The following is a 17481-nucleotide window of genomic DNA, read 5'->3' as shown; positions in this document are numbered from 1 at the left end:
TCCAATCGCACATCTGTAATTAGAATAATGCATATTATTTTAAATAATAGCGAGTAACATGTGCCTTGAAATTGTTTTGTAACTTTAATAAACTTATTATATTTTATGTATCCATTTTATAAACAGCAGATCATTATTTAAATGAATTAAATCACTCTGACATAAAAAAATTAAAATCTTTTTGTTTTAAAATATAAACTCAAGAATAATATATACAAATATATATACATATAAATATGTACACAATATATACAAATATTCGTCCAATTAATTTGTATGAAAAACGCAAATATTCATTATAAACGTCTTTATACATTCTGTCTAAAAAAAAAATTGGGAAATTTTAAAGAAAATTAATAGATCTTTTTAAAAAGTCGAAAATATTTTAATCGGCTATGTTAATATATAAATAAAGAATAAATTATAAGAACTATACAGGATGTTATGTAATTCATCCGGCAACGTTGTAGACAGGTAGAGCGGACTAAACTGAATCGAAAAGACCTTTTTCAGAATTTTTTATCAACTTTTTAGTATTGCAATTTTTTTATTTCTATCAACATGAAAAAATACGATTAAAAATTAAAAAATTCTAAAAAAATTCTGAAAAAATTCTTAGAATCTTTATGAGAAGAAAATAAACAATTTTTGTCTCTTGCTATTTTTCTGTAAAGTTGAGTAAAAAATTATTGAAGACCAATATTCAGATTTTTAATAAATAATATCTTGTTAACTCTTTCGAAAATTGCAAAATGGTAGTAGACTTTTCGACTCAGTTTAATCCACGAGTGTTTGTTGGATAAATTACGGGATATCCTGTATTACCGCACAAAATTATTTTAAAATAAATTAAATTTTACTTAAATAACAAATGTGTTTAAAAAATAATATGTTTAAAAAAACATAATTTTTTATTTAAATATACTAATAAAATCTGTCTTATAAATTTTATAATCCACCAAAATAAATTACTGAAAAGGATGTGATATTTTCCAAGATAATAGAATCTTTTAAATGAACTTCACAGAATTTAAATGTCACTTCTTTACGGAGATAAACTTAACGCGTTAAAAAAGTAAACCAAGATAGCGTCTAATGTTTCTCGTTAAAGGAAAAATTCTCATTAAAGAAAAAATTAAATTTTTTTTTTTTTTTTTTTTGAGTTAAAGAGAGTGTCCGTGGGCGAAGTTTATACATTTGCAGTTTTTTCGAGCATTTATTTTATCTCTTTTATTCGCATCGTATAATCCGTGTAACGTGTGGACAGTAAATTATCTCGATGCCTGGCGTGGCAGTATATGATCTAGGATCCGAAGTACGTTCGCTAATGAGATAGATCTATACTTCCTTGACGGAGCAAGACTCGTCGTCCGTTTGTAACATTAATCTCGGTCGTGGTTATTTCTTTATAGTGACTCTCTATAACGACTCCAGAAATAACGTTGATGTGAACCAATGATAGTATGTGGCGAGAGAATTTATGAGCGACTCGTGGAAGTACCATGAGGCGCGAACTGATGTGTAATCCAATCGAAATGAAAACTTTCCAGATAATTTCTGCATTTTTTAAACAATATACATTAAAAGATATGTACTGAGATTTTTCTCGCTTCTTCTTTCTGACACATTTGTCAAGTTTACAGCGATTATAACGCTACGAGCAAGTCGAGAAAAAAACACGACGTGCACGTGTAAAACTCAATTTAATCTTCATCTTAAATTATTGAAACATGGATGTAGTCAAGAAAGCAGAAAGAGACTAAATCTTAAAAAAGAAAAAAATAATTAAGACTTCTTAATCGGACTATGCTTAATGAGTATTCAAGAAATTGATTTTAGAAAAAAAGAAAAAATTGGAGGTAAAAGATCTTCGGAGATGGCACTCCAAGATGAGTAATGTTATAAATTTAAGTTTTTCCAATTCGAAAAAAAAAGTTCACAATTTTAAGAGAAACATAAAATAAATTAATAAATTAAATATGTATAATTTTATTATTTACATCAATAATTCATTAAAAATAATAATATACAACAAAGAAAGTCCAATAGTTATATTTAAAAGTCTCTAATTTGACATTCCTTCCTTAAATAAAATTCTGGCTATGCCGATGTATTGAGATACTCTGTATATATTTAGACCATTAATTTTATACATTAATGATTTTAAGAAATGATATTATAAGCTAAGGAAATGTTGTAATTATATTTTCCATCATATCGTGGTCAGTAGTTTGATTATCTATGTACTTCCGCGTCTCGCCCTAAAATAATGAGACGCGTCCGGACCATCCTAACTTATTAATATTGTAATACCGTTATGCGTGGCAGCACTAAATTCAAATATCAAACGGTATACCTATATATAGGAATCACGCTTCATCGACATTTAAACATAGATGAGAACGAATTACTGTGAACACATGCGTGTTCACGATGTTTTCCTTTATTGACTCAAGTTGTAATTTTCTAATTTACTCTAATCGAACAATCTGTACTTGGCAAACAGACAAATGTAAATCTGAAAAATCAGAAGAAACTAATTTTTCAGAAGAAACTAAAGAAAAAAGCGTGATCGCCATTTTCAGGATAAATAAATAAATTGAATAAATAAATACAAATGAATTAGAACTTACTTTTAAAATTTAGCTGTTATAAATATAAAATTTCGATCTTGACTCTTATTAGTCTTGAACAAATTGTTTATTTTTATTTAGCTGTTATTATGTCAAAACAAAAAGTAACGAATAGTAACAAGTTGAATGTAATGACTTATGAAACTGTCTTTCCAATCAGAATACAAGTTCAACAAGTCTTAATTATAGTAATCAAACTATCAAAATTTTTTTAATTATTTATTTGATGCTCTAATTTGGTATTAAAATATGTGTACATTATACACAGATTAACTTTATCGATCATCTCTTGGTACCAGAGTACAGAATTAAAATATTTTAAATATTATAATTACACATATATTTATGTTATCTTTTTTCTTCAAAATTATAAACTACTGCTTCCTTATACATACCATATTCCTTATATTATACATATTATGGACATTCCATCTTTTTGTTCATATTACGAATCTGGATATAAACGGTTCCTTATTCTCTTTGCATTGAATAAAAAGAGAAAGGAAAAAATGCGGTTCTTTCCAATCATCCTGATTCCTATCCTCCCTCTTTTTATAGATGACGGAACTTAACTTCGTCAATAACCGACACTACGACGGACGAAACCAATAATTTTATCATGTTTATTTTATATGTCGGTGATGTATCTCACGCATCGCCGTATTTCCTGTAGCGCGACTACATCGCAACATTATGATAAGCAGGACTGATTTCTGTATTTCGTTGCATCCTTCTCAACAGAGAGCCACCCCTAAATAGACTCAATATATTAAGTAGATGAATATTATTAATATTAAAATAAATTAAAATTCATAAGAAGTAAATTCAGAAGAAAGTAAATTAAAATTCACGCTGAAAAATTATCGTACAAACTTAATTTGCGAATTTTTTTTATTCATTTAAAGTCATTTTTATACAAAAATGTAATTGAAAGTCTTTTTTATCTCTTTAATTTTTAAAATATTTTTATGATTCAGTATTATATTAAAATTCTTGAACAAAATGTACTGCTAATTAAATAAAAAATAAATATTTATAATTAGTAACAATTATAAAAATTTACAAGGAACCGACATTATTCCTCCTTATGACTCAAGAAAAAGAAATTTTTCAAAATCATTTATACAAAGACTTATTTCTTATTGCTTTTAAATTTTCAATGTGATAACTAAAAAATTATATAAATGTATTTTTTATATAAAACGAAGCAATAATGATTCTAAAATATTCTACGTTTTTAACGGCACGACTGGAAAGTATAGAATTTAGATATAGAATTAGCGTTTCTAAAAGAAACTTCTAAAAGAATTTGTTTAAGAAAACGGTCCTATCTGCAAGATCATCAATAGCAGCTTAACGAAATCGCTGTCATGTTTCCAATCAACCTAATGACTTAATACTATGCATACAATAATATCAAGATATCAAGATATTGATTATTATCTAGCAAAAAACGTGTTATTAATTAAAGAAAAAGATTTTAAAGAAAATCGATCCGTTATGATTATACGCATCAGCTATCTTGACAAAAAGAAAACGAATAATATCTAAACATTAACAGTTATATTGTTTCTCTTTGCATTTTTTTGAAAATGATAGTAAAATATAGTATATTAATGGAACATGCTACGCATGAGTTTAAGTTTTTTCATAAAATATTTTATGAAAAAAAAATATATATATATATATAATTTGGAAAAGGCGGCAATCTTTCATTATACGATTTAAAATTTTAAGATAGACAAGCAATATATATTTGCAATCAAAATAATTTACAGATTTGTTATCTAAATATATATTTGTTATCTAAATATATATTTACACACACAAAAGTTTGACATTTTTTGTTCGTGAACTGGAATAAATATCTTGTTACTTAATACATTATTTTATTTGAATCGTATTTTTCATAAAAAATGGAAAAAAAATATTGTAATAAAAATTAAATTGTAATAAAATTATTTAAAAAATGATAACATTACAAAAAAAATTCCTGAGGTATTCATATAACAAATTATTTTAACCATTAATTGCTCAATCGTTTAATAAAAAGATTCTTATTGTTTGCATTTAATTAAGATATAATTTTATGTGCGCACGATTGTTAGCGATACGAAAGATCCGGGTTTTCAACGTTGCGCACACCCTACTCGGAAAAATACATGACAATTATCTACTTGCCTCGCTGGCTTCAACCGAACCGACCGTCCCATCTCGCACATTCCTGCACATTTCGTCCATTATCCGGCGTTATAAAAAATTCCATATCATAATGATGGCGGAACTAAGTTCACTTCATCAAAAAATTAAATGTACAAATTACATCTGATTACAAAGTGGTTTGCAGCAAAATAACTAATAATTTAATTTAAATAATGGCAATGTTGAACATATATCTATGTTTATGTATATATTTAGTATTTCATCAAGACAAGATTTCTTGTCTTAAAGAACATTTCTTGTTTTGTCTTGATCTTCAAGATAAGAAATTTTGTTTTTCTTATCCATTTCTTGACAATGTATTTCTTGTCTTGAATTCAAGAATCTTAAATTTCTTGAAATTTCTTGATTTTTTAAGCACCTTTGTGGCTCTTTGACTACGTCACATCGTAAGAGATAATAAGACAACATAGGTACAAATTAAATGTCTCGTAATTTACTATGTTTAAATTCATGGTTTAAAAGTGTGTTTATAATGTCTATTATGCACAAATCTATTAATAAAGATTTAAAATATTTCTCAAATTATCATTTTTAATATCATGAGGTTACTGCCAAATATAATTCATTATTTCAGATTATTAGATTCCTGAGATTATTAGATATAATTATTATTATTATAATTACTATATATTTTAATCATTCTTGATTTAATTGATACTATTAGTAAAAGTTGCAAATGTTTATACATAATATACTTTTGCCAGTAATATCGCAATATCAATTTTATATATATATTTCTTTACATAAATGTAAAAGTTAATATATGTTAATATATGACATAACAAGGACATATCAGTGAATATAATTTAATTTGGTTAGATCAGGGACTTCACTTTTTCATTAAGCGATTTACATGGTTATATTATTTTGCTATTTAGTAAAAACGTATGAATATACATTTCTATATTATATAATCTGTTATAAATACCAATAATACAATTGAAAATGTTGAAACCTAACTTATTCAAAACTTTTCAAATCAGAAATAAAATAATAAAGTATTAAAAATAAAAACTGTCACGAAAATTTAAGAAATTTCAAGAAATTTCTTGACTTATTATCAAGAAATCTTGGTCTTGATAACAATTTTTTGTCTTGAAATCAATTTCCAATTTCTTGTCTTGATTCAAGACAAAACCAAAACAAGATTTCTTAAATTGCTTGATCTTGATAAAATATATTATATATATATATATATATATATATATATATATATATTATAAAAAAGAGGAGTCACAAATAAAAATTTAGAATCTAAATTCAAGTGTTATATTCGTCTGAACATAAAGAAATTATCCACGAATTCGAGATGGATTTAATTAATAATGTTAATGAGAAATATTTTATAAATTACTTATAAACATTGAAACTCTAACGATTTATATATTAGATTTAAAGAGTTACCTTTACTAGTTTCCTTGGCGAAAGTTCTTAAAATACTCTTTACATAATTTCTTCTATAATTAAATAAATCTGAAGAAGCTTAAGATATCTATTAAAAATCTTCGTAAATTTAAAATATAAAAAAATTCTTAAAAATATCATGAAAGAGGATTTTATTTTATAGCCTTGTTTTATTCCGAAGTACACAAACTTGCCTTTATTAATATCAGTTAACAATATAATATACATATTATTACGATTATTTGTTTATGGCATTTGTAATGCGCAGCATTGGATGGATAATACCGGTGCCGCCACGTGTGAACATACACATATACAACCATGTGTGTACGAACAAATACTTGCGTTTAACTCGCGCGAAACCGGTATTTGTGCCTTCTAGTAAAACTTTACGAGAATATACAGAGTACTTCAACAAAGTTTATAAGCATTAAAGGCGAAACTCTGAACGCAGGCGCGTTCAATTCTGATAAAGCACATATACGGATTCTAAAGATTATTATTCTAAAGAGACTCAGAAATTAATATAAACTATTCAAAACGAACTTTCGCAAATCAATGTAGGTGAAAGATTGTATAAATTTCTTATTCTTTTTTTAATATAATTTTTTTTATTTAATAAATATAAGAAGATATGTAAGGAAGTAAACATAGAAAATAAAAAAAAATTGTAAGATGTAAAAATACAGCATATTTAATTAAATAAGAAGATTCTAACAAGAAATTTTTTTTCGCTTGTTGGATGCTTTCTTATTATAGGATATGAACAAATGGAACTTTTTAATACGTTTCTGTGATCATTACACGCCCTTACCGCTCACAAAGGTTCACAAATACACTTACCGGCCATATACGCTTATCTAGAGGGCGTTACTTGCGAAAGTAATCCTTAATCCGTATTGAAATCCGTTGGATAATATGTCTTTTGCAAAATTTACCTCCAAGCGAAAAACATAAAGGCACACATTTTATTACACTCCAAATGAACTATCACACAAAGACTTGATCCTTTTGCCGATATCACGCAGCACAAAAGTCATTGAACACCAGATATAAGGAACCATTATCAAATGTAATACTTGGTCTGAAAAAATTTAACTTAAAACAAAATTATTTATCACAAAATGACATTCCACATCTTTTAATGTTGGAATTTAATGAAGAAGATAGAAGATCCGTTATAGAATTCTGTAAAAAATAATATTACTATTATCTCAGAATTAGCTTAAAACAAGTCAGTTATTTCAATTTAATGAATTAATTTTTCATTTCTTGTGCATAAAAATTTATTCTTTTCAATATAATAATTTATGTAAGATATAATTCATATTTAATCCATATTTAATTTTCAGGTAATTACAACAATGAAACTTGAAGCGATAAATCATTAAAAATTTTCATTTATCGCACTTATATAAAGTTTATAAAGTTTATAAAATTTTTTTATTAAAATTTAAATAATTATTATCATTTATCGATAACTATATATCTCTATTTTTATCAAATATATTAATATAAAATATTATTATTCAAATATATAAATTATTCATATTTATTGAAACTGATTTAATGTAATTGATGTTATAATATGAGATCTTTTTCACTTTTCCTAACTCTCTTTTTCCCTCCTTTCTTTAAAATTATTCATAAACCAACTAAAAGTTATGTTTAACGCTATCAAAATTCCTTCTATTTATTGGAGATTTCAATGCCCGCATATTCAAATCGATTGCGTTACTAGAACATATTTTGTAGAATTTTGCAAAAGATTTTGCTTTCCCAACAAATTTTCATTTTTATGCCTAATAATTGGCAATTAATTGAAATAAAAACTTTATTCAACACACACATATAAAATATTCTTTCTAATATATTTTCTGCAATATATACGGTAAAAAAATTCCGTGTGATCCGTCGACAGTAATTTTGTACTGTTTTCAAACAATAATACCAATTCTTTAAGTAAGTCTTATTATAAATTTAATTTTTTTTAATTTTGCAATTAAATATTTTATGCAGCGACATAAAAGCACACAAAAAAATTTCAAAGTCTACAATTTATACTGATTCAATAAAAAATTGTATTTTGTCGTAATCGTTTTACAAGACTCTTTCTACTCCTTGAAAAAACTTTAAAACAGAATTTAGTTATCTATATCTAAATAATACGCTTCATAATTGTTTTTATATGCATAATTTCAATCATGTCGCTGTATGTTCGTTTACTTTTATTGCAATAATTATACCCTCAGGATTATATAAAAAATTTATTGAGTTTAAAATCTTGAAAAATTTTCTACAATTACATTTATGATTCTTTAATCTCACTTTGTAATCTCACTTCCGATGAATCGTTTCCATTTTCTCCCTCAAATTCCCGACATTTTCAACACAAAGATCACAGATTATTTGAAGCTATATCTACGAGTACACGCGCGGGTCTACGAGTACACGATCTCTCTTGAATTGTTTCACTTTTAATAGTGCACTTTGACTTGCGACGTATGTTACATCGACATTTACTGATACAATTAATGTTTCAGTGTGCACTTTCGAATGGACATGTTCTTTCAATCGGAAGACTCGAAAAGGCGGCCGCATCGAGACTGGTCGCGTCGAGAGAAAGCTGCAACTCGCAAGCAAGTAGTTCTTCAGGAACCCAGTTCAGTACCGTCGCAAGTCGATTCCATAAGATCTAAATGAAAAATAGGAAATAAAAAGAATATAATGAGATAGCCTTTAATTAAGTAATCTAACAAAAATAATTTTCAAACTTTATAAAATTTCACTGTAAATTTCACTGTAAATCGATACAAATTAATACATCTACATTTCCGCTGACATAAAGTCAATTAATATCCGTTATATAAAATCAGTTAATACGTTTTTTTTTATTTTTAAATGTACATTTAAATATATATGCATATTTTTTTACATAATTTACGGATTATTCTAATTAATAAATCACATTTGGACTATCATAAATCTATTTTTAATTTTATCAGAAAATATATATTATTCTGCATTTGTGTATGAATTATATGTATAATACAAATGAAATATTTTTGCATATATCGTTTAAAGATACTATTTGAAACATTAGATAATTAGAAAAAGGTGAAAAATTATTGTAGTATACCCCAACAGCACAAAAATTGCAGCAATATGTGATATTGCTGCAACTTTTGTATTGTTGGGATATATTTTTGTATTTTTACTGCAATATCACCTAAAAATATTAGAATCCAAAATTTTAGATAATAATTTAGATAAACTCAGTAAAAATATATTTCCATTTTTTACAATAATCGATAATTTTTCAATAAATAAATTACAATGCAAAAAACAACATTACATGCATTGTTTAAATGACTGTATATATTTTATTTAGATATAGGTAACTAAAAGTTTGTTATGAGCCAGCACTGACCCTTGCTACCGGAGCCAATGGCCCTCCTTCCACCAAGCTTTCTGCGTTACGATAACCGGATTTATTCTGACCATAGTGGAAGAAAACTCAGGTGTCTTCTTGCGCATTATTTCCAACAGCCAATGAAAATGTGACACCATATACTGCCATGTTGCCGCGGTTATTTAAATTAGGTGCCTATTATTTTATTTATTTTTGTGTTTTTAATCATGTTTACTTACAATGTATAATAATAAATTTGATTTTATCTTTTGCCACAATAAATTTTCCATAAGCTTCTTTCTGTTTTAATATTAATAAATGCTTTTTTTTTTAGGAAGTGACAAAAACCTAATAGCAGAAACCTTCATGGGATGTCCTGAGGACGTCCGTATGTCCTTTGAACATCCTAAGAACACTCCTAGGATATATCCTGAATAGTATGTTATTAGGGATGTATATATTCCTGAATTCTTTTTGATGATCATTTTTATATTTTTTTTATTTAGCAAGTATTCATTTGATCTCTCAAACTGTATCATTTCACAATTACGGCGGTGCAAATGTTTAAATGATCGCATTTAGAATCTGCATAGAAACGTACAAAATTCATCTCGAGAACACCTGAATTCTTGCCATAAACATAGTATATTTCTTGGTTCTTCCACCATGATTCTGCAGATCATACTGAATCTGTTATGTCTTGACCAATAGCATAACTAATGCGATGACATTAGAATTGAAATTTATTCATGTAAAGAAAAATTTATTATTATGTGACCTCTTTTTTTAAAAGTAATTCTGCAAATAATAATTTATCATTATATATAAAAAATATATATAATTTTATATACTTTTATATTTATAATATAAATATGTATAAATATATGTATAGTGCAAAGGAAATTTATTATTATATATATATATTGTATATAATTGTATATCATTTTTAATATTATAAAATGTAATTTGATTAAAATGGTCAATAAGTAACAAATTAAAAAAATGTAGTATTATTGTACTTATATCTATATTTATAAAACAAAATTACTTTTAATTCTTTCTGCCAAATAATTAACATTTAATTACTTAATTATAAACTATCAATTAATCATTTGAATTATTTAATATAATTCTTGCAGTAATGAACGAAATATTCAACTCAAAAAATTTAATATCAAATGAAAATATCAGATCGATTATGAAGAAACAATCAACGAAAAATCGCCGTAAAATGCAGCAATGTCCGAAAAACAATTTCAAAGCAATAAAATTTGCTATATTTGCATCATAGAAGAAAATTTTTTTCTAACACGATTTTGGTTTCATAAAGAAAGATTTTAAGTAAAAATCAACTTTTAATAAAAAGAATATTACAACAAAAAATAATTATAATAAATATTTATAATAATAATATAATATAATGAAAATAATATAATAAAAAAATGTACGTTATTTCTAATACAAACTTTAATCAAAGTTATGGCCTGCACAAATTAGCGACTGAGTATGTTAATTTAGATAGATTCTTGATTTTTTAAAATACTTTTTGATTGTTTTATTTTGATATAAATCAAATAAATCAAAATAAATCCTGTATTTTAATATCGAGTTATTTTAATCCCCCCTCCCCTCCTCTCTCTCTCTCTCTCTCTCGCTTTCTTTCTTCTTCCTGTTTTTCAATTACTAAATAAATAATTTAAATTAAACATTAAAAATTACATTTGATGTGATAAGTATTATATGTAATATTATCATATTACATACTCGTACAATATTATTTTTTTATTTATTATTATTATTATTTATATTTATTTTAAGTAATATACCAATAATGTATATATATTAATTATATTTATATATAATACAAAATTTGTTTAGAAAAATATTAACTAAAATTTTATCAAGTTAATTAATTATTTTATTATTTTAATAGGTTAATTATTTAAATTACATTAATTGCATCAATATATATATATGGTATAAAATCACGTTGTATATGTATATGTATATAATAGAAATATGTATTATATATATGCATATGTATATTTTTTTACAGAAGACATAAACAAAACATAAATTGTAGTTAAAAGATAATTAATTACTTCATTATGGAAATTTTCAAATCATACAAGCTCTCTTCTCCGAATTATCACCATAAAATTATATTCTCGAGCACAATGAATTTTAGAAAAGTTCAAAATAAATCCTTTACAGTATAAAATTGTAAGATCTTTTTTATTAATAATATGTCTTTTATCTTTCTTCTTATTAATTATCTTCTTTATTTTCTATATTTATTCCATTTATGCTTATTGCATTTTTTTTTATATTTAAAAGATTTTTTTATATTTAAAGAGATATTTAAAATATGTAATATATTATTCTATCTATAAGAATAGAGGCTTCCAGACTTGAAGATGACAAAATAAAAATTACAGTTCTAAAAAATTAATTTAACAATAGCACATTATCCTTTTAATATTAATATTGAACAATTAAAAATAACAAATTTAAAAAAGCATAATATGGAGATGTGTAGAATTTATTCAATTCCTAACTATAATAATAATAAATCCTAATAATAAATCCTAATAATATCCTAATAATAAAAATTATAAAAATTATAAAATTATAAGTAGGATTCACAAAATTGAATACATAAAAGGTATTATACAAGATTTGAAAAACTGTAACCCAAGTGGCTTAATATCATCATTATTTTAAGTGACATAATCCAAAGACCTATCAAGATATAGAATGTTAATGGTAATTTAAACAAAATAATTGGCAAAAAAATACGACATCCTATAGATATTGAATATCATGCGATTAGTTCGGAAGGAATAAGTAAGAGTTAATTAAATTTTTAAGAGTTTAAAAAAAAATCCAATTGTGAATCTAGTTTACAATTTCTCAGGTTTTATAAGACACTTTAAAATGATTTCAAAGCTTCTTTAGTCCAATTAGAAAATTTAACATTAAAATTGAACATCAATAAGAAAAAATATGTATTTTTATGTTTCGAATATCAATTTCTCTAAAATCTTAATTTTAACTTCATTTTTCTCTTAATATGATTTTTTTCGAAGAACAATGAAACTATACGAATTTAAATTGATGAGAATAATTCTAATTTAAAAAAAGAGAAATTCTATATTCAATCAATCTTAGTGCTTAAGCTTAATATTTCTGTGTAAATTTATGTATATATCTAATTCTGCAAATTACACGCTGAAATCTTTTTTGATCTTAAAACGCATTTATGAGCAGAATCAGATATCACTTTATAATAAATTGACAAGCAGTTTAATAAGTTTTTATGCTAATAAACATCTTTAAAAAAATATTAATAATAAAATGTTAGAATATAGAAAAGTAGGCTCGTATAAATGCAACGCAATAAATTAAAATCTTTTTTAAAAAAAACGAGCAAATATAGTTAACTAGTAGAAATTCCTCTTTAATTACAATCATATAACGCTATAAATTTCAAACGATCATTGTGTCCTCCATAAATACATCCTTATATTCAATAGCTAAATTCCTACAAAATAACATTTCCAAAAGTATCTCTCCTGCAAGAAGTCAAATAAAAAATAGCTTTGATCTTTATAAATTTTTAGCTGGATTGACTATTGAATTATCGGATACGATGGTTTCTTTGGATGTGACTTTTCTTTTTACTAACATCCCATTAGAATTGTGATAGACAGTGTCATAAAAAGATGGAATTACATAAAACGGGCCACAAAAATATCTAAGGCGGAGTTTGTAAATGCGATAAAATTTATATTAACATCTATATATTTTACATTTAAAGAAATCATCTACAAACAAACTCACGATACACCTATGGACTCCTCTCTATCACCAATTATTTCTGATATTGTTATGATTGATTTGGAGGAGAAGGTTTGGAGTTCTCTTAATTGTTTATATTTCTGTCAACTATAGACATGTTGACGACATATTTATGATTGCTCCAATTGATGTGACGACATATTTATGATTGCTCCAATTGATGTGGTTCTTCACATTGTAGACGCATTTAATATGATAGAATATTATAGACAACATGATAGAATATTATAAAATTCACAGTTGAATTTGAAGAGAACAATGTTTGAATTTTCTTAATCAAATACATCAACAAAGATAACAAGATTATTATTGATTGATATCACAAGAAAACATTTTTAGGTAAATATTTGTCTTTTTTCTTCGTCCTACTTGTCCATCCTGCAATAAAGTTGGAACTATATTCGGATTAGTGAATAGGATGTTGTTGTCCATCATCTTTTTACAAAAAGGACTTAAAACTTGTTATTGAGATTCTGTTGAACAATGGTTATCCTCTGAAAATGATTTTCAATCATATCAATAAAAGGATAAAAAACTTAGTAGTTAACAGATTTGAAACTAATGTCGAAATAATAATTCTAATGTCGAAGCGAAGATGTAACAATTAAAAACATGATTATATTTCCTTATATTAGATCGATCATGAATAAGATTACCAATATAATATTGTAAACAAATCAAAAACGATGATAAGGTACCGATGTCTTCATAAATTAGACAAGTTTATAAAGACATACAAAGACAAAAAACAACATCTAGATAATAACAATGTAATCTATAAAATTAATGCAATGATTGTGATGTCTCTTATGTCGAACAAACGAAGAGACAGCTCCGAACTAGAATAAAAGAACACTGTAATAATGATTAGATTAGATTAGTTTACACTCAGTAATCACAAAACATATTATTAGCTCCAATCATAGCTTTGACTGAGAAAATGTTGAAATTTTGGATTATGAGATAAATTTCTGGAAAAGAAACATTTCCGAAATGATTTACATTAAGGGGCAAAATAATGGTATAAATTTAATGAAAGATACTGAGTTATTGGATAGATCTTATTTTAACATACTTGTCGACATATATGAATATAACTGTTAACATTTAAAACATATTTGTTTATTTCATGACATATCGATATTTTATGACCCACAATATTCAGTCTATTCCATATCGTTTGACAATTAACAGTGTTCTATTGTACACGAGAACTCAGTTTAAAATTGATTCAATTGACTATATAATTCTATATAAATTAACGTAAGTGAAATATAAATTCTTATCAATACTGAATAAAATACATAATTTTTTAATTTGAAATTGACATTTAATTGTACAGACTATAGATAGTCATTGAAGAGATCTTTGTTCGGAATGACGTTTTATAAATTGTTGACTGAGCTGATTCTCGATAACAACCGATGAATTAGTCTATCACTAATTTACAATTAAGGACTTTCAAGCTTCTGACTTGATATTTAGTTTAATTCATAAGATCTTAACATAGGAATAACTAAATAAGATTAATATAGCGATAATTTTTAATATGTATTTATGTTAGTTCGATGACATTGGATGAAGTTACAGAAATATGTTTTCTTTATTATCACCGATGAAGACTTTGTAAGTCGAAATGTTTGAAATTTATAGCGTTATATGATTGTAATTAAAGAGGAATTTTTATTAGTTAACTATTTGTTCGTTTTTTAAAAAAGCCTTGACATTTTAATTTATTGCGAAAATGTTAGAGAATCTAATAATCTTCATCTAAATCTTCATATACAAATAATTTTATTGCGAAAAATATTACGTCAGCCAGGATTCGAACTTTGAACCTGAAATTCTTAACTTTCTGAGACGGGTGTCATTCTAATTCGACCACATTTTTTTAAGAATTCTGATTTTAATAACTTATGTCAAAGTTTTTGCAGCTCTTTTTGAATAATTTTATTATATTTTAGTACAATATACACAATAAATGATTTATTAGTGAGATATATGACACTTATAAATGATCGATCAATTATTATATGCTTTCTTTATAAAAATTATTATATGTTTTCTTATTTCTTCTTATAGTATATTCTTTAATATACTCGCATGCATAATTAAAATTTTTAAAGTCGACAGTTTACACGTGTTTTATCCCATTTTCCATTCAAATTTTTCTAATCATTCTCTAAGTCATTGGATGTTAAGAGAGGAGAAAAAATCCCGACAATATTATCGTTGACTTAAATAGCTGTCTTTTTTCTGTCTTTTGGCTCTCAAATCGAACAGGATTCATTAAGATTTCGTAAATGGACACAGCTAAAATTGAAAGTTAACTTTCAGAATTTGATCAAATGGATAAAAAAGGCCCTCCAGTTGGAGAGAAACGATAAGACAATCTTGATGATTAGTGAGGCTCGTTACGTAAGAGAAACTCTTAAACACGCTGCAGAATTTTTAGATAGACCACATGTGGTTTAGTATGTAAATAGGTATAGATAATGTGCCAGGACCCAATTTCAACGGGACAGTCCTGTTTTCAAAATGTTTGTCTAGCTCTCCTGCCGAATATATCAAATATCCCGATTTTAGTACAAAGATCCCGCTGAAAAATATTTAAAATTTTTTTTCAAATTGTAAAACAAAACATCTATTATCGTTTCCAAAAAAATATGTAATGCAGCAGTTGAATTAGTTATATCTGCAATGAACAAAGTGTGAACAGCGAAAAAATAACTTTTTGTTTTTGTATTTTAAAAGCATTAATATTACAACAGAGAAATTAATTAATAATACAACAGAGAAAAGGTTTTTTGCATCAGATTGTGACTGGAAATGAGAAGTGGATATTCTACGACAACCCAAGAAGAAAAGATATTACGCTAAGCCTGGTCAATCGTTGCCATCGACCTCAACATTAACACCACGGCCGAACATTCATGATTCGAAGATCATGCTCTAATGGAACCAAAAGGGTCTTGTTTACTATGAGCTGTTGAAACCTAGCGATTCCATTACGATACGGCGATAGGTATTGGCTACAATTGACTTGTTTGAGCCGTGCATGAAAAGCCGTGCGAGAAAAACGGCAGAATACGAGCAAAGACATGATAAAGTTATTCTTCTTCATGACAACGCTCGGCCTCATGTTGCTAAAGAAAAAAAAATATTTGGAAACGCTCAAATGGGATGTTTTACCGCACCCGCCGTATTCTCCGGACATTGCTCCTTCTGATTATTGGTTGTTCGGAAGAATGCAGCACGATTTGGCAAGTCACCGGTTCACTTCTTTTGCAGAAATCGAAAATTGATTCCAAAATTGGATCGCCTCCAAAGACGAATCATTTTTTTGAGATGGAATTCGAAATTGCCTGAGAGATGGGAAAAAGTAGTAGGCAGCGATGGACAATACTTTAATTGATGTGTTCGTTTTGTTTTGAAATAAATACACAAAAAAACGGATCGAACTAATTTGTACTCCCAATAACAAAAATCAATTTCATTATTTCCCAACCATTAATTGCCAAGAATTTTATACATTTTTTTAAGCATTCACCATTATTAAACCGGATAATTTCAAATGATAAATATAAATAACTGTAAGTAAAATTGCATATTATCCACAACCTCACTGGTTTCAATGAACTTTAGTTAAGGTCTTACTCTGAGTCACTTCCAATAAATTTTAAATAAATTTGTTATTCATTTAAAAGTCATTATATAGCAAAAGTTTAAGAAATAATGTCTTTTTCCTGCTATATGAAACAAAAATGTTCTGCTTAAATATCTTACGACTTTCCAGTTTACACGCGACTCTCATCCCTGCTCTACGGGCACATTACTTTATTTAGAACATATCATGTATCAAAAGTAAAGCTATAGTATATATATATATATATATATATATATATATATATATATATANANAANATATAATTATTAGTAGTACGACAC

This window comes from Atta cephalotes, assembly GCF_000143395.1.
Source record: "Atta cephalotes unplaced genomic scaffold scaffold00037, whole genome shotgun sequence".
In the NCBI taxonomy this organism is placed as follows: Eukaryota; Metazoa; Arthropoda; class Insecta; order Hymenoptera; family Formicidae; genus Atta; species Atta cephalotes.
The sequence above is the reverse complement of the archived record's forward strand: the minus strand, read 5'-3'. Positions refer to the sequence as shown.